General features: G+C 39.7%; 1 pseudogene; it reads left to right on the top strand.

Moving 5' to 3' along the window:
• The first annotated feature begins 16,781 nt into the window (after positions 1-16,781).
• Positions 16,782-17,782, top strand: LOC144269564 (iron-sulfur cluster assembly enzyme ISCU-like; annotated as a pseudogene).
• Positions 17,783-18,575: the final 793 nt, after the last annotated feature.

Here is an 18,575-nt window from a genome sequence, read left to right on the forward strand (position 1 = left end):
CCGCAGAACTGCTGCCTAGCCATTCGGTCCCTAGTCTGTAGCGGTGCATTGGATTCTTCCGTCCTAAGTGCAGGACCCTGCACTTATCCTTATTGAACCTCATCAGATTTCTTTTGGCCCAATCCTCCAATTTGTCTAGGTCTTTCTGTATCCTATCCCTCCCCTCCAGCGTATCTACCACTCCTCCCAGTTTAGTATCGTCCGCAAATTTGCTGAGAGTGCAATCCACACCATCCTCCAGATCATTTATGAAGATATTGAACAAAACCGGCCCCAGGACCGACCCCTGGGGCACTCCACTTGACACCGGCTGCCAACTAGACATGGAGCCATTGATCACTACCCGTTGAGCCCGACAATCTAGCCAGCTTTCAACCCACCCTATAGTGCATTCATCCAGCCCATACTTCCTTAACTTGCTGACAAGAATACTGTGGGAGACCGTGTCAAAAGCTTTGCTAAAGTCAAGAAACAACACATCCACTGCTTTCCCTTCATCCACAGAACCAGTAATCTCATGATAAAAGGCGATTAGATTAGTCAGGCATGACCTTCCCTTGGTGAATCCATGCTGGCTGTTCCTGATCACTTTCCTTTCATGCAAGTACTTCAAGATTGATTCTTTGAGGACCTGCTCCATGATTTTTCCAGGGACTGAGGTGAGGCTGACTGGCCTGTAGTTCCCAGGATCCTCCTTCTTCCCTTTTTTAAAGATTGGCACTACATTAGCCTTTTTCCAGTCATCCGGGACTTCCCCGGTTCGCCACGAGTTTTCGAAGATAATGGCCAATGGCTCTGCAATCACAGCCGCCAATTCCTTCAGCACTCTCGGATGCAACTCGTCCGGCCCCATGGACTTGTGCACGTCCAGCTTTTCTAAATAGTCCCTAACCACCTCTATCTCCAGAGAGGGCTGGCCATCTCTTCCCCATTTTGTGATGCCCAGCGTAGCAGTCTGGGAGCTGTCCTTGTTAGTGAAAACAGAGGCAAAAAAAGCATTGAGTACATTAGCTTTTTCCACATCCTCTGTCACTAGGTTGCCTCCCTCATTCAGTAAGGGTCCCACACTTTCCTTGGCTTTCTTCTTGTTGCCAACATACCTGAAGAAACCCTTCTTGTTACTCTTGACATCTCTCGCTAGCTGCAGCTCCAGGTGCGATTTGGCCCTCCTGATTTCATTCCTACATGCCCGAGCAATATTTTTATACTCTTCCCTGGTCATATGTCCAACCTTCCACTTCTTGTAAGCTTCTTTTTTATGTTTAAGATCCGCTAGGATTTCACCGTTAAGCCAAGCCGGACGCCTGCCATATTTACTATTCTTTCGACTCATCGGGATGGTTTGTCCCTGTAACCTCAATAGGGATTCCTTGAAATACAGCCAGCTCTCCTGGACTCCTTTCCCCTTCAAGTTAGTCCCCCAGGGGATCCTGGCCATCCGTTCCCTGAGGGAGTCGAAGTCTGCTTTCCTGAAGTCCAGGGTCCGTATCCTGCTGCTTACCTTTCTTCCCTGTGTCAGGATCCTGAACTCAACCAACTCATGGTCACTGCCTCCCAGATTCCCATCCACTTTTGCTTCCCCCACTAATTCTACCTGGTTTGTGAGCAGCAGGTCAAGAAAAGCGCCCCCCCTAGTTGGCTCCTCTAGCACTTGCACCAGGAAATTGTCCCCTACGCTTTCCAAAAACTTCCTGGATTGTCTATGCACCGCAGTATTGCTCTCCCAGCAGATATCAGGAAAATTAAAGTCACCCATGAGAATCAGGGCATGCGATCTAGTAGCTTCCGTGAGCTGCCAGAAGAAAGCCTCATCTACCTCATCCCCCTGGTCCGGTGGTCTATATCAGACTCCCACCACTACATCACTCTTGTTGCACACACTTCTAAACTTAATCCAGAGACACTCAGGTTTTTCTACAGTTTCGTACCGGAGCTCTGAGCAGTCATACTGCTCCCTTACATACAGTGCTACTCCCCCACCTTTTCTGCCCTGCCTGTCCTTCCTGAACAGTTTATAACCATTAGGGGAGGGTGCCTAGGGGATAGAAAAACCCCATGCTCCGTGAGGGCAGGAGGGAGGGTAGTGAAGAGGGTGCTAAGCCCCTGCCCTGGGAGCACGTAAAGGGCCAATTGGTGGATAGCGGAAGTGACACATAACTGGCCGCTGCCTGGTGCCTGCCCACACTTACCAGCCACCATCACGATGAGGTATAAAGCCATTATAAGGTCTCATGAGGCCTGTCTACACTAAGGAAATTTCCCAAATAATAATTTATATTTTTATAGTCAGTTGAGTTTTAAAACTGGCTGGAATAGGCCTTAAGATTGTATTGTAACTGATTATTTAAAATGGCTGCCTGAACCCAGTCTACGCTACAGCTCCAATCAGTTTTTAAAACTGTATTATCCAAACCAGTAATATATTTTATCATCTGGTTAAGGTTTTTGGCTTTCATCCTGCACTGAGAACGGCACAAGGAGACATCTGTGCATCTGCTAAGTCTCATGATTACAAGAAGGCTCCCCCTGGATGCAGGGTCCTCCCATGTGCTTCTCCATGCCTTAGTCATCCTTTGAGTTTATTGGCTCTCAGGATCTACCTGGCAGTGTGGGGAAGGTAGAGAATATCCTTCTAATACACTCCTCACTCCCTCTCATTTTTTCATTTGTTTGGTTAATTCTTTATCAACTCCATACAGACTTTGAAGAACATATTCCCCTCCCCTCCCCCCCGGCCAGGGAAACAAGTCCTGAGATTGCACAAACAATCTTTCCTTTAGAGGAAGCAAATATAAGAACACGTGAATTTCTAGTAGCACTGCAGTAATGTATTACAAATGACCGCTGGGAAAATTACAGGTGTAATGTACTATATATATATAATCTGAGAAGAGTGAGAAAACATTAATTACAGGCATTGGTGCAGTAAATTAGTTTATACACTTTGCTAGTTTTGCACAAAGAGTAATTGTTCCCAATATTTCTTGCAAAGATTGCGGTTTGATACTTGATTTTTTTTCTTTGCAACATGAAACATTTGTTTGAATAAATCTAATGTGGTGTGGAATAAGCAGTGTTTATTTCTTACTGATTAATGTGGAGTAATTTCTTTCTATTTCTCCTGTTTTATTTTTAAAAGATTTTAAGGTACAGTAACCTAGCAGATATTCAGGCATTATAACATTCTCCTCGCCCTCTTTAGTATGGTCCTAATTCAGAAAAGCACATATGCATGTCCTTAATTTTAAGGACATGCTTAAGTCCAATTCAACTTCAATGGGAGTTAAGCATATGCTTAAAGTTAAGCACATACCTAAATGCTTTCCTGAAAAAAAGATACTTACTTGAATCCAGGTTTATACTATGAATTTTAAGTAATTTCCGTTTTACGCTTTTGCCCTTATTCATTTAATCTCCTGGCTGCTAGAATTCCTTTGTGTAACTGCCAACAGAGTCCTAATACTGACATTTATTACATAATTATGAACCCAATAAAATTTGGAACTGGACTATAATTCAGTAGACAAGCAAACAATAAAACAGCAAGGTAATGAAAAAAGGCTTGTGGTTAGCTACTGAGAGCTGAAACTCTATCAGCTAATCAGTTGTTCCCTTTCCTATTGCCAATTTTATAATTTAATATATAAAGATAGATTATGGCACTTTCACAATTTTCCTGGGGGATATTTTTGAACCCTGAAAGGATTCATTATCAGGAAAATCTTCCTGATATTCCGCCAACATTTGCTCTGTCAGTCTCATCTTGTTACTGTTATTTAAACATTCTTGTGCCATCCAAAATTCCTCTCCATGCTTAGAATTTTGTAGACTATACAGCAGGTTCACAAAGCTATTTAGGTGCCTAACTTCACCCTATGTCTACTCCTTAGCTTTTGATCCTGCAAACCTGATGAATGTATCTAACATAACTCACTTAAATAGTGTTGCTGAAGTAGGTTTTTGTTTTTTGTGCTGGCTGGCATATCTTATTTTGGTCTGGGGTATGAAACTTTTTAAACTAATATAGTACAACTCATAGTGTGGACACACTTATATTGGTATACATGAGCTTTATGAGGGTATAGCTTTTCCCCTTTCCATATAGGACTACTTATATTTTGCTAGTTTCCATACTGGACCATATTTTTTTGTTGAGTACCCAAAAACAGTCTTTCATGTCTGAGATTCTGAGCAGGGATCCAAATTAATTATCTGGTCCCTTCCCTTACCACCACTTTTTTTTTTAAGTGATCTCCTAGAACTTTTTGGATGCCCTAAAAACTGAATTGTGAATATCCCTGCTTAGACTCTGTATTTTTTCCCCTTTAAGGTTGAATATGAACACATTTTCATGTATTAATTCTAGCATAGTGGGCGATCATTGTAATGGAAGCCATCATATATTTTAACATTCTTTTAACGGATGCATGAACTCATTATCCTTGCTTTTTAGTTAAAGCATATGTAGCTTGGGTATTGGTCTATTAATCATGAGAACCCAAAGGCCTGTCTTGATTTAAGAACCCTGAACTCTCCATTAAACTAACTTCTATCTGTCAGTCATTACATTAATGATATGATTAATGTACACACAAACTATGTTAAAGTAACGTTAAAGGATCTGATTTAAACCGAGGAAAGAGAGAACATTCATAAGGAAGATTTCTGCTTTGCTCTCTGCTCACAGATGATTTCCTATGTAATGCAAATATTCTACTATAATGGGAAAAAAATAAAGCCAAGAAAAATCCACAAATGGTCAATATTGTGTCATTCCTATAGCATACAGCTCATTATTACAAAGATGTATACACATAATTAGAAATCAGTGCATTAAGTGGTTATAACTCATTCAAAATCCAAATTCAGTGTAGAATTAAGGTTGGAAAATTAAGCATAAAAATACAAGAAATTCCTAAAAAAGCTAAGATTTCTATGGAAATATTAAAACAAGCTATGTAAATTTACTGCACACATTTAACAGCACAAATGAATATGCTAGGGATATATTATACAAGGAAAGCAGGAATAGAAAGTACTACATAAGGTTACACTTTACAGTCAACATGGCTAAGTTAACATTATTGTAGACCAGGTACCAGCATATTTAGCCCACGCTAAATGGATGTAACTCCACAGAAGCCAGCTTTGAGTTTCTCAATTTTGGGGCATACTTGTTTTCTGAATCTGAATATTGCAATAAACACCTGTTCATGATCAATAGAGTAAATTGTTCTGGAGGAGGGGTAAGAGAGAGTATATTCAAAGAGGGCTGTGCAAACAATGTAAATTCAAATGTTAGAAAACTAAACAGATTTTCTTCAAACTTAAAGAGTTTCTCCTTTGTCAAGTGAAGACTTCAATATGGAAGCCAAATATGAAGTTTATAGTATCAGCTGTATTTGAGTTGTGCAAATTCTACAATTTAAATCCAATTATACAAATATATTTTTTGCTTCTTGGCCAAGACTTACCCCAATACAGCTTTTCATCCAAAGCTCTCAAAGCACTTTAAATACACTAATTAAACTTACAACATTCTGCCGAGAAAGGTGTGGTGTTCATCAGTTTAAAACCATAAATCTAAAAGTATGGAAACTAGATAAATGCTGACTTCTTAGTGATAAACATTATTGTATACACTATGCATGTGTAAATGAGGAATAAAAAGATTAAGGCATTGATGTGCTCAGTGTTGCAACACCTAACTGATTTAGGAGCGTAAGCTTCATTTTCAGAAGTCATTTGGGCACTTAGAAGCCTAAATCCCAATGGAATTTTGTCTCAAGTGCCTAAATCTCCTTTGAAATGAAATGTAGGCTCCTGATCAGTTCGGCATTGAAACACTGACTGCAGCATAAGAAGATAAGAACAGCCATGCTGGGTCAGACTGAAGGCCCATCTAGCCCAATATCCTGTCTTCCGACAGTGGCCAATGCCAGGTGCCCCAGAGGGTAATCATCAAGTGACCCATTTCCTGTCGCCCATTTCCAGCTTCTGGCAAACAGAGGCTAGGGATGCTATTCATGGACCTATCCTGCATGAATTTATCTAGTTTTTTTTTTAACCCTCTTATAGTCTTGACCTTCACAATAACTTCTGGCAAGGAATTCCACGGGTTGACTGTGCATTGTGGGGGGGAGAAAAAACTTCCTTTTGTTTGTTTTTAAAACTCCTGCCTATTAATTTCATTTCGTGACCCCCTAGTTCTTGTGTTATGAGAAGGAGTAAATAGCACTTCCTTATTTACTTTCTCCACACGAGTCATGATTTTATAGACCTCAATCATAACCCTCCCCCCTTAATCATCTCTTTTTTTCAAGCTGAAAAATCCCAGTCTTATTAATTTATCCTTATACAGAAGCTGTTCCATACCCCTAAAAAATTTTGTTGCACTTTTCTGAGCCTTTTCCAGTTCCAATATATATCTTTTTTTGAGATGGAGTGATCACATCTGCATTCAGTATTCAAGATGTTGGCGTACCATGGATTTATATAAGCAATATGATATTTTCTGTCCTATCTATCCCTTTCTTAATGATTCCCAACATTCTGTTCACTTTTTTGACTGCTGCTGCACATTGACTGGATGCTTAAATACCTTGGACAAATCACTTAGGAACAGATTTTTAAAAGGCTAGTGTGTGAGTGAATGGAGAGCCAAGTACAGAACCTAACAGCCTTGGGGCTGAAGTCCTGGTCCACTGAAATCAGTAGCAAAACTCCTATTGATTTCAGTGGAGTCTGAAGGTCACTCATGAATTCTAGTTCTATACTCTCTACGTATAGATCCATGGTTAAGTAGTATTTATCTGTCTGATTCCTGTCAATCTCAGAGAGACGGAGGTATTAGCAAGTTTGTGGCAGAAGTATCTTTAGAACTGGACTGAGACTACTAAACAATCAGCACTGGATTTGGTTATATAGAGGTGAGATATCAACATTCATCCAGTTCCTTGAACTGTACTGTGACATACTATACCTTGGGGGAACGTCTTGTAACCCCCATATTCCTCATTTTTATATAATTGTGATCTTACATATAAAGCATGCCTTGTAAGGTATAAGGAGAGAGGTTATGCTCTGCTAAAAGTCATTTCTCTATCCATATATGTATATCATTAATGCATATGAAGTTATGAGAGTTGTGCTGTATGGTGGTCACTAAAACATGCTGTAAATTGGGGAATCAGCCAGGTATTAACTCCCCAGAGGCAACAGCAAGGAAAGTAACCAACACCTGGGCAAGGTGTTAAACAACCTATCAACAAGCATTGTCCAGCAAGGAGCTAAAATTAAGTGACTCACCTGCATGAGGCCACACCAGGGGAATTGCTTGACCTTGCCTGGAGACTCAGTAATGCTCCCAGACATGCCTGGACATATATGAGGGTATAAAACAGATACAGTGGCCACATGCTGGACTTTTCTCCTTCACCCACCTACACTTCAAGCAACAAGGACACCCTGAAGACTGCAAATGAGGGGACTGGCCCAGATTTCAAGGGTGAAATCTATATACTATGAACTGCAATATCCAGTGAGGTGAGAAAAACAGTTTAGTCTAGGTGTTGCCCAGTCTAGTAGGGTTGAGAGTTTAGACTGCATGCTTACATTTTATTTTTATTTTTGGTAACTAACTCAGGCAAAAAGTCAATCACTTAATATCGCTTAAAATCTCTCGTTTGTAGTCAATACATTTGTTTAACTGTTTATCTTTACCAGTGAATTTGCTTGAAGTGTATAGTAAATCTGCTCAGGTTTTGCAAAGGCTGGTGTATATCCACTTTCCATTGATGAAGTGATGAACCAATTAATAAATCTGCATTTCTCGTATTGAGCAGTGTAAGACTATATATTCCGGAGGTGCAAGGCTGGGACCTGGGGGGATTTGGCTGGTGCCTTTCCCTGTGTGATTCCTGAGTGTCTCTGGGAGCATTCATGCAATCTGTCTGGGTGTGGGGCTCCACATACGGTTGTGCTGAGTAATAACAATGCCTGAAGGGGTTTGCTGCTGGTCACTAGCAAGGCATTGTGTGAGAGACAGCCCAGGCTGGAGAGAATTAAGGGGGTACAGTCCCAGTCTGCACCCTGGGGATTCTGTCACACATCCCATCCCTCCTAGAATCTTCCTTTAAATAGTTCTATCCATTTTTTCTCCATCCTGTGGAAGTATATAAAGGAAATTTGGATGCAGGCCTCTGAAATGAGCAGGAGTCGAGGCTAACTCTAGCTTTAATAACATGAGATTTGTAGAAGCAGGGATTCTGCGAAGCGAGTGAGAAAAGAACTGTGAGAGAGGCTGTTGTGACCTTGTATTAGATAAGAATAGAATGTAGACTATAAGAGAAATTGGTGAGAAAAATAAGATATCATGAAGGAATATGTATAAACAATATGCAGCTGTTGCTCATTATTGTCTGTAATAAAGGTATAAATGCTTGCCCTAATTGTTTATCTTTAGAAAGACCTGCCTAGGTAGGGGAAACCCTGTGGCCTAGTGTGCACTCTCCCTCTGTGCAACTGCTTGAGAAAACAAAGTGTATCTGACATGCTGCACCCAACCTGAAGAGTGAGAACTGTGTTTTTCTCTGACAATCCTAAAATACAAGGGTCCAATCTTGTGCGCGCGCACACACACATTCTGTACTCACATGAGCAGCTCATTTATTTCACAGGGAATCATGGGGCTGTTTGCATGAGCCAAGGTTCCTGGATCTGGCCTCAAATCAACACACTGGTGTAGACTCTTATACAGCATGTGCTTAACTTTAAATGCTTAAGTAGTTCTACTGACTCCAAACTTTAAGCACATGCTGCAGTGCACTACAGGATCTAGGTCATAAAAGTTCTAACAAATATCCTTTATTCTTTGGGTTTTTTATTGTACATTGTTTCATATTTTAATTTATAAGAGAATTCATATAAATCATGCAGAATCAATATCAGGCTTCATTGAAGTTCAGCAATAGGAAATTTATTTTAAATGCTGTATTGATTTGTCTATTGCAATCTGAAACTTATAAATTGTTCACAAATTCTAGTGCATTAATTAGGACTGCTCTTAAGACCTTATCTCTGCCCTTACCCTCGTAACATTTTAGTTAAGAAAACCTTCTATAAAAATGGCTTGTTCACTGAAAAGTATTGTCTAAAGGGCAATTAAAATATAGTTAAATATTAAGCACTACTTTATTAAAATGACATACTCAACTATTTTATCAATATAAAACAGGATTTGGGTCTGTATTAGGAAATTGGATTTAGAACTCGGTGAAGAAATTTCTATGGAACTTTATTCTGTTGGATATGAATTTCTACCTAATTAAAACACTTTGCAAGATTGAGTTGATTTTCATTGGAATTTTGTTTCAGAAGAAAACTAGGAAAATATTCTGACAATGCTGAAACACTCCAGTTTCAGAATTAAATTTTTGATTTTTAATTTGAGGATTTATTTTTTTTTATTTTTATATTATTAGTGAGCAAAAAAGGCCTGCAAACATAAAATGTACTCTTTTGTAATCTTGATCCATTTTATGTGACTGGGGCCAGGGAACAAATACCAGTTTCTTACTAGCACTCCTGGATGTCATACCTATATACAATATCTAAGCATGTATACCACCCTTATCAGTGTAGGGTGTGTGCTCATGTGGTGGTATGTGGAAAATGCACATTGTGCTGTAACACCTGATTCTGCCACCTTGGCTTTCAGAAGTACTGAGCACCTACTATTTCCCTTGATTCCAGTTAGAATTGTAGATGGTCAGGAGTTCTTTACATCAGACCAAGGGGATGGGGGTCTCAAGTGATAACCATTGAAAAATCTGGCCCAAGAAGCTTGCCCATGATCACAGAGGAAATCTGTTTTTAAAAGTGCAAGTAGAAGAAACTCTATGGGGAAGCTGGGAACTGAGACTAGGTCTCTGATACTATTTTACTAAATTCCCAATATTTCCAGTATCTTCTCTAGAAGAGTTAGAGACATGGAGACTTGTCAGAATTTTTAGATGTGTCTGCTATTTTCAAATAGATTTAAATGTTTTTAAAAGGAAGTTGAACTATGAGTGCACTATCTGCAGCTTAATAATCTGCATATGATGATCCTGCAAAAAGTATGATAATCTGAAGTATGTATAAAATGGACTAATGTGAACTGAGCAAGAACTCCAGCATATGTACAATTGCTTTATGATTATTTTCTTGTTATGCAAAGTCAGTGCTCAGGCCACTGCAGATATTTAGAATTTGAATTTCTGTAATCAGAATATATAACACCAAGTGTTTGCAATATAATGATAACATTATAAAGTTTGAACTAAAGAAAAACCTTTTGTGAACTTTACTTAAGGGGCATGATTTTTAGTACAATCAATTATTGTAATCTCAGTCTCTTAAATAAATCCTAGCCTTCTATTGTCTGATTAGCTTTGAAGTAATTCATTTAATCTAGTTGAGGGTTTGGCTGCTCTTTAATTCCAGTATTTGCTTCAACCTTTGCTGAATTGTAGACTATTCAGGTCTTTAGTTTAAGATCTTCTTGCAGGAAACATAGTGTATAATAAGTAAATGATTTACTTATAAAATGTGCTGATGAAATGCTAAGTGTGTATTAAGGCTATGGATACATTAATTAAATAAAAGAGAACTGACTCAATCAATTAAAGGGCTCTAAATCTTCACCCCAGAAAAGAATCCCAAACCCCACCCCAAGCAAAAGCCTCTGAATAGACAGACCTTGCAGCATGCCTAAAAATCAATAAACTTGAATTTTGTTGGACCAGTGAGGTAAAATGAACCCCAAAGCACAGGCACTTGTTGCATGTATGTTGCCCACAGTTTCCTGATAATTTAACACAGGAGCAGTTAATTTTCCCACCTCAAGATTTGTACGGAAAACTCACAGGCTCAGATGCAGAGAATTGCAAAGAACAGTGTACTTTCCATTATGAAACTCTTCATGGATGTGAGTGATCAAGTGGTCATCTGGGGGGATGCCCTCCAACAATCCCCAGCCGGTCTATTTCCTTTCACAGAAATCCTCCTTCACACACAAACACTTTCTTGTGCCTAACTCTGATGTACATAGTGACCCTTCAGCTCTTCCTCTGTATTGCCCCTCCCAGAATTGGCCACAAATCTTCCTTCCTGACTGCAATCCCTCTTCATCTTGTCATCTTTCATCCATCTCACCTTTACGCTTTCCCCTTACACCTAGCTGTACCCAAATTTTTTCTCCCACATTTAGAGGTTTTCTCCCATACAGTCCCCTGCCCCACCCCAAAAATATCCATACTACTCTCTCTCTCTTCTTCCCCACAATGGCTCCATTGAGGAGGGGAGAGGTGATTGGCTTCCTGGTTGTCTAATGGACAATTTACAGGGGAAAGCCCATCACTTCACTATATACCTGATGACTGCAAGACTCCGGTGGGGATGTGCAATATAAGGGAACAACAGATACATGTGTCATGTGATTTGCATAACACTTGCCACGTCTGGAGATATCCTTAAAAGTCGGGATGCCTATCTCAATGCCAGGAGCTTACAAACTTAGCAATGAGATCTCACAAGAACAGTCAGTCAGGGGATCATCATACCTCCTGCTTTCACTGGTGAGGAAGTAGTTCTAGGGCTCTGTTGCAAAAGAGTTTCACACATGCCTTCCTCCCTCCCCCAAAGCAATTCTTTTACAAAGAAACCTCCATTTAGCAATGCATCCTCAGGAAATGAACAACCTGTCCAAGCTGGAATTCCTGCTAGCTATGAGAGTCTGTAATTCAAAGGGACCTAAATCAGATAATTCAGAAAGAAAGAAAAACTTCCAACCCTGAAAGTTTTCTATTGGCAGCAGTTTACTTCACGACTGCCTAGACAGCAATGATCTACTTGTATACTTCATGTCTCCTATTTTATAGATTGCTTCTGCATCATTTAAATCTTTCCCATCCATAGATAACTTGAGCTCTACAGGCAATTATAAAGTATGATTTCTGACTCATAGTTAACACTCTTATGACAAAAAGTAAACTGCCTAAACAGTTTGGAAATCCACTAATGATATGACCTATTCCATTTGCACAATAGTTAGGAACACCTTAGATTTTTCTGTATCTTTCATAGATAAGTATGATCTATTAGCTGGTGGACTGGAGATTTTAGTTGTAAATTATATATGTGACAATTTTGGTTTCAAAAGGCCAGGTTTTCAAATGCTCAGCACCAACAACTGGGGCCAAAATTTAAAAAAAATCACCTTTTATTTAGCAGACTTTAATAAGAACCATTCCCCCCCCTCCAATAATTCAGCATTCAGCAGCTCCCATTGTGATACTTTTGGCCAGGTTTTTCAAAAGAGTTCAGCATCCAATATGCTTAAATCTTTTGAAAATCTGGTCACTTATTTTGGTGCTTAAATGGAAGCCGAGATCTCTTGGGAATCCATCTGGCTAATAGTGCACATGAAGGATGATAATTTTAAAGCGGGGAGGGGGGATGCATTTCTAGCAATGGAAGATTTACTAGGAGTGGATTCTACAGGTACTAACATTTAGGAGAGAGTACAGTCCAGTGATATCCTGTCAGTAACAGAAAAGAGAGAGAAAGGAACTCCTAGTACTTTTAGATCCTGGACCTGATCCTTTACTCTGTTACAGAGGTTTTACAGTGACGTAGCTCACTGGAGTCACTGGAACTGTATTGGAATAAGGGAATGGTGCACCAGGAAACCTGTCTTTTGACAAGAAGGTGTGAGTAACAGAAGGGGGGGAATTTCCCCCTACTAATTTCCCTGTACTAATTTCCCCCTAATGTTACTCTGACCTTCTTGTCAACTGTTTGAAAATGGGCCACCCTCATTATCACTACAAAAGTGATTTTTCTTCCCTTGGTATTGTACTGTTAATTGAATTGTCTCATTAGCACTGACTCCCCCCCCCCCACACTTGGTAAGGCAACTCCCATCTTTGCATGTACTGTTTATATATACCTGCTACTGTATTTTCCACTCCATGCATCTGATGAAGTGTTCGCCCACAAAAGCTTATGCCCAAATAAATTTGTTAGTCTCAAAAGTGCCATAAGGGCTCCTCATTGTTTTTTTCAGTTTATTCTGTTGTTCCTCTTTACAAAATGACATAATTTGTTAACAACCCTACAGGACCTGGCATTATAAGATTATACAAAGTGGTCTACGTAAATAAAGATTAGATGCTATTATGGAAAATTGCTATTTACTATAAATATTACATGTATGGATTCAGTAAATAAAGCAGGCAGATGACTGATGCAGTGAGGGAATGGGAATATGATTGAATAAGTTGTCAGAAGAAATTAACCATTTCTGTCATGGCCATCACTTTCTGAAACAATCACCTAGTAAATTCCTTCTAGCTCTTCAGCTGTTACATGTCATAGCTGGTGATGGGCCTGAACCAGCCCCCTGAATCTCAATGCCACCACATATTGAAAGTTCAGATCAGGATCCAAACTTCTCCGTTAACTGTTCTGCATCATGACCTGAACCACAGCCAGTAAATCAAACACTCCTGAACTTTGGGCGACTTTCGATCTGATTCAGACTTTGTAACTTGGACTCATCATTAGAAATGAACATAGACCATGCAAGAAGGAGGTGGGAGAGGATGTAATGGTGAATTTTTAAGCTCCAACTTATTCTGCTTTTCATTGTATAAAAATGTGGCAAGGGTGAGATTGGTTGATGGTATTTTTGTTTGTTTGTGTTTTTGTTTTGATTCACTGGCTTCAGTCACAAAGTATATATAAAGATTCCTTTACATTAAATAAATGAAAACACACCAGTTTGAAGGCTTGGAAAAATAGCTTCTTTATGCAGAATGGGAGTTACTGCTTTGGATTCTCTGAGGCTAAAATGTGCTCTTTCTCCCCACACCCCCCGCTCCCCCACTTGATGGGCATAAAAACAACTGTTTTCTTGGTAGAGTGTTCTGAAATAGTCAACCCCCAGGTCTGCCCATCTCTAAATTAGGAAGGATCAATAGAAGTAATACATCAAAACAGGAGAGGCAAACCACATTGTGCAGCTCATCTTGAATAAGATGATTCCCCCTGCCCCTGCACGGATGAGTGCAAATCCCAGGGAATCCTATAAAGAATTTAAAGCAGGTAAATATTCTGAACTCACATTCTATCTTCTGTATTAGTGGTGGTAAGTTCATGTTAATAGCTTTCATTGCATTGTTCATGTTTTAAACATGATGTATGGGGAAATGATCATTACCTGTCATTCTGAATATTTCCAGAGGACATAGTAATTTCTGTCAATTACTTTACAGCCAGCTTTTGGAACTGTGTTCTGTATATATGTATTTGGTATTGTCAAGATGACGCCAGAATGCTTGAGTGATGTCTTCTTTGGGAGCAGCTAAATATTAACTATCATTAACTGTATAGAAAACAAAATCATTGAGAAGAAATTCTTTGACTCATATTGCCTATCATAACCAGAGATGTATGAGCTACCTCTCTACATTCGGATGGTACAAATATGAAGTACCTCTGGCCAAGGTTTGAGAATCAAGGAATGTGTTAGAACTGCTGAGTGGTAATCTGTGTTCGCTGTTAATAAATAAATAAACAAATAAATAAATGTTGGAGTCCACAGAACTGGAGTTAGGATTTTTTTTTTTGTATTTAAAATAAATAAGTCTGGAATTTCAAATGAGACTAAAGGAATTAGGTGGCCAAATCCCCTAGAATTTCAATGAGTCGTCGGTACTCAATTTTACCTTTGAAAAGTCACAAAAGATACTTTCCGGTAAATAAAAAGAAATACAGAAACCCGGAATCAGTGACGTTTAAAACATTTTCCCCAAGTTGTTTTGAGCATTTTCTTCAAGCTTTATTTTTTATTCCTTTCATAAAAAGTTCTACTCAGACATCTCATTTTTACCACTGAGTTTCAGGAGTGCGCTGTTAGTTCCATTAGCTTTGCTGTTAGCTTCTGTTGTAGGAATTCAGATTCTTTCAGAAAAATGCTAATGGTATCTTGGCACTTGTACCCTTTTGGTTAAGTAACTGGAAGCTTAATTGGGGTGGTTTCCCTTTCTTCTACTTCTTTTCTTTTTTTTTTTTTTTTTTGCATTTCAGTTACTATACAAATGCAAGCCAAATGCATTTATATATAAACAAATACATATGCCACAGGAGCGTGTAAAATAGTAACAGCTTTTATATACTGAAGTTATTTTTGACAATGGTAAAAATGTATTTATACAATATGCTCAACTAAATCTCTTTTAAAAAACAACTCTAACGCAATTGGAACTATGTTTCCCCAATTCAACAAAAATTAACCTGCTACTACAAGATCAATTTGGTACAAAACTTTTCAAAAGTATAGCCTACCTAAGATTGAGTACCGTTTGTTTCATATTTCAGATAAAACATTACAACCAATTTCATTGACATGTATTCCCTTTTTGTGCATCTTGTGTCTTAAAAATTCTACCTACTGCTGTCACTCTGACAACCAATTCAATTTCATTTTGCAGCTGTTTCCCGGGTAACCCAAACAGCTATGGGGGGAAAAAAGGAATATAATAGAAAGAAACCAAGAAGTCGGCAGCCTTTCCACTTTGTTTCAGATGCATCCCAAGTGTGAAACCCATTACCCATTACATAAAGGTACAGAAAACTACTGTATTATACCCAATGGGTCAAATTCTGACTGGTGATACCCAGAGGTGCACACCAGAAAGCCTGTTTGAAAACATGCTGGAAGTTGGTTTTCTTGCTTGGTTCCAATTCAGAAAAACTGCCCTAAAGCTGCTCTACCACTGATATAGGAGAGGAGCATAACAGAATGCAGCCACTGCCCAAGCAAAAGTAGAACAGTGTGCATGTACTGTATCATAGCTGTGTGTACACACACACCTTTCTAAGTACTTCTATGAACCACCCTCTGTCTCCACCATTACATCTGAGCACTTCATAATCATTAATGTATTAAAGCTATTCAGAATATTTTCCCCTTGACTTTTGATAGAAAAATTTGAGTGGAAATTTTCAGTTTTTGGTTAAACTTTTCATTTTCTGAGTTTGATGTTTGTTGGTGAGAAGGTAAAATCCTCCAGAAATCAGACATTTTTCATGGGGGCAGAGGAGGGAAGTACTCATGTTGTACTCATATCAACTCAGGGTAACAGTGGCAGACTCAGGCTCACAGTTGTTTCGTTCTGTGCTAATATGAGAGTTATAAAGAACAAAAACTTGCCAGACACTTTCAAAGAGATTGCCATAGGGAGTTTTTTAAAAAAAGGGGTAGAGAGCAGGACTACAGTCGAAACTCAGATTTCTACACTAATGTAACATCCATCATATATGGCCAGATCATTATTTAACTCTGTTTGGGGGTGAAGAAGGCTAAAAAACGTTTTAAATAGCTACAGTGAAAGGACTTCATTTTTTTTCCTTTTGATTTTTGTATCCTGAACATACGAATAACTTGCTGTGTAGGCCAGCTAAGGCAAAAAATATCACTTCAGTGTGCTTGTGCCAAGGTTTGAACCAAACAAGTAATAAAGGTAAATCTACCAAACGTTTAAAAAGTGTTAACCTTTTTTTTTCTTAATTAGGGGGAATCAATTCACTGGGAAATGCTATATCACACATTCCATTGAATTTTTCATACCAAATAAGAAGCCTGCAGAATGGGGATCAATGACCTGAGATATTACAATACAGAACAGATAACATTAGGGACGGCAAATGAGGACAAAAGTTTTCTCTCCATGGCTATGCTTGTAACTGATGTCCTGTTGGATTTAATTGTACAGGGCCTGATACAAAGCCCACTGAAGTCAGAGGGAGTCTTTACATTGACTTCAGTAGGCTTTGGATAGGTCCATGGTGAAAACTCATGACTTAACCTCAAAGGGTTGAAGTTTGGGTTTGGATAAGGACGCACAGGTTTGAAAGTTTATCTGAAGACTATTTGTGTTTCTTAGGCCTGTAAACTTTGGCCACCTGTAAACTCATTACCCTAAGCCCATAGGACAGGGAGTCTGGATAAGATTCTGATCCTGTCCCTATACACCAAGTAAAAGAGGCATAGCTGTGTAAAGGGGCCCTGAAAGCCCTATATGCAGGTGTAGGAAAATCTCCCCAGCAATCACTATAGAAGACAGCCATAAAGCTGCCTCCCAAGGACCCCCCACCCCTCAAAGTCCTGGTGTAGGGGGTATGATGGAGACCAGGTGAAGGAGATGCATGTGAAGGGTGAGGCTGCAAAACAGCACACCGGCTCCTCCGGCACAAGAAGGTGGTGCTGAGAACTGGACTGGGGTGGCACCCCTGGAGCTGGCAGGTTCTACAATGGGGTATCATGAGGAAGTAGTGGATCACTAGGGGAATCCTAGAATTATGGGCTCCCTTGATAACACTGGTAAGAATATTTGGTACTGGATAAGTGGGTGCTCCTGCTTGTGGAGCTGCGATGAAACTACAGGCTGAAGTGGACAAAAAACAGAAAAAAAATGTTGATACAAGATTCAAAACATTTGGCTATGGATAGGCAACTGCCTCAATCTCACTGGCCATGGAGTGGATTAAAGGAAAAACTGTTGATAAAGACTTGACTATCAGGAATTTTGATATCGCTAAAGAACTCTGCCATCTTCCAGTTAAGCTACTCTGCTCTATGCTGGCTAAAGATGAAATCAAGGTTGCCTTGACAGATTATAAATTGAAACAGGATCCTAAGAAAGAACAGCCAGAGAAGAAAGCAGCCAAAGCTTAAATTTAATGTCTGAGAGTATAAAGCTTGCTCTCTCATGCCACTTAAATTTACAGTGCAATGACTTTAGAGACGGGAATCAGTGCACTAATAAATGAAGCTATAGGATATGCACATAAGATAAGTACAATATTCCACTGTTCCAAGTGTATTAAACCACTGTTGTCATGCTCAAATTATTGGATCCTCCTCTTCAGCTTATTTCAGCACAGACTACTCTCCTGTCTTGATTTCATATGACCTGAATGGGTGAGGCAAGCAAGTACTGAGTTCTGAGTGTGACCATTTTCGGCAAAGAAGGCTGCCATAATACCATGTCTTTAGAAAGTTCAGCATTGTCCTCCATGAAGTTAAGAGCCATGTGACAGAGTGCTGGCTTGAAAAGCCTGAGCCAGTCTTCTGTCACACCAGCTCCAATCAGAAAAGGGGTATTGGAGCTGGCTGAGTAAGCCCAGGCCTAAGCGGTAAACGGGGGAACAGCTGCTGGCCTTGTTAGCCAGGGCTATGTACAGGCTGTCAGGAAGAAAGCCAGGGGGAGAGGAAAGGGAGGAGCCAGGGAGTTAGAGGCTACTTTCCCCTGCTGGCTGCAGAAGCTGGCAGTCCCTGAGGCTGAGAGCCTGACACTGTCTATAGCTACAAGGTGGTGGGAACTTGTAGTGTAAATAAATTGCACTAAAGCAGAGGTCTCTGGCTGGCTTGTGGGTGCAGAATTGGCCAAAGATAAAGGGGCCCACTGGCACCCTGTTACTCGTGGCGGCTTGTCTGGTATCCTGAGCCAATGGACGTGGTTGGCAGC

This window comes from Eretmochelys imbricata, chromosome 8 (genome assembly GCF_965152235.1).
Source record: "Eretmochelys imbricata isolate rEreImb1 chromosome 8, rEreImb1.hap1, whole genome shotgun sequence".
NCBI lineage: Eukaryota > Metazoa > Chordata > Testudines > Cheloniidae > Eretmochelys > Eretmochelys imbricata.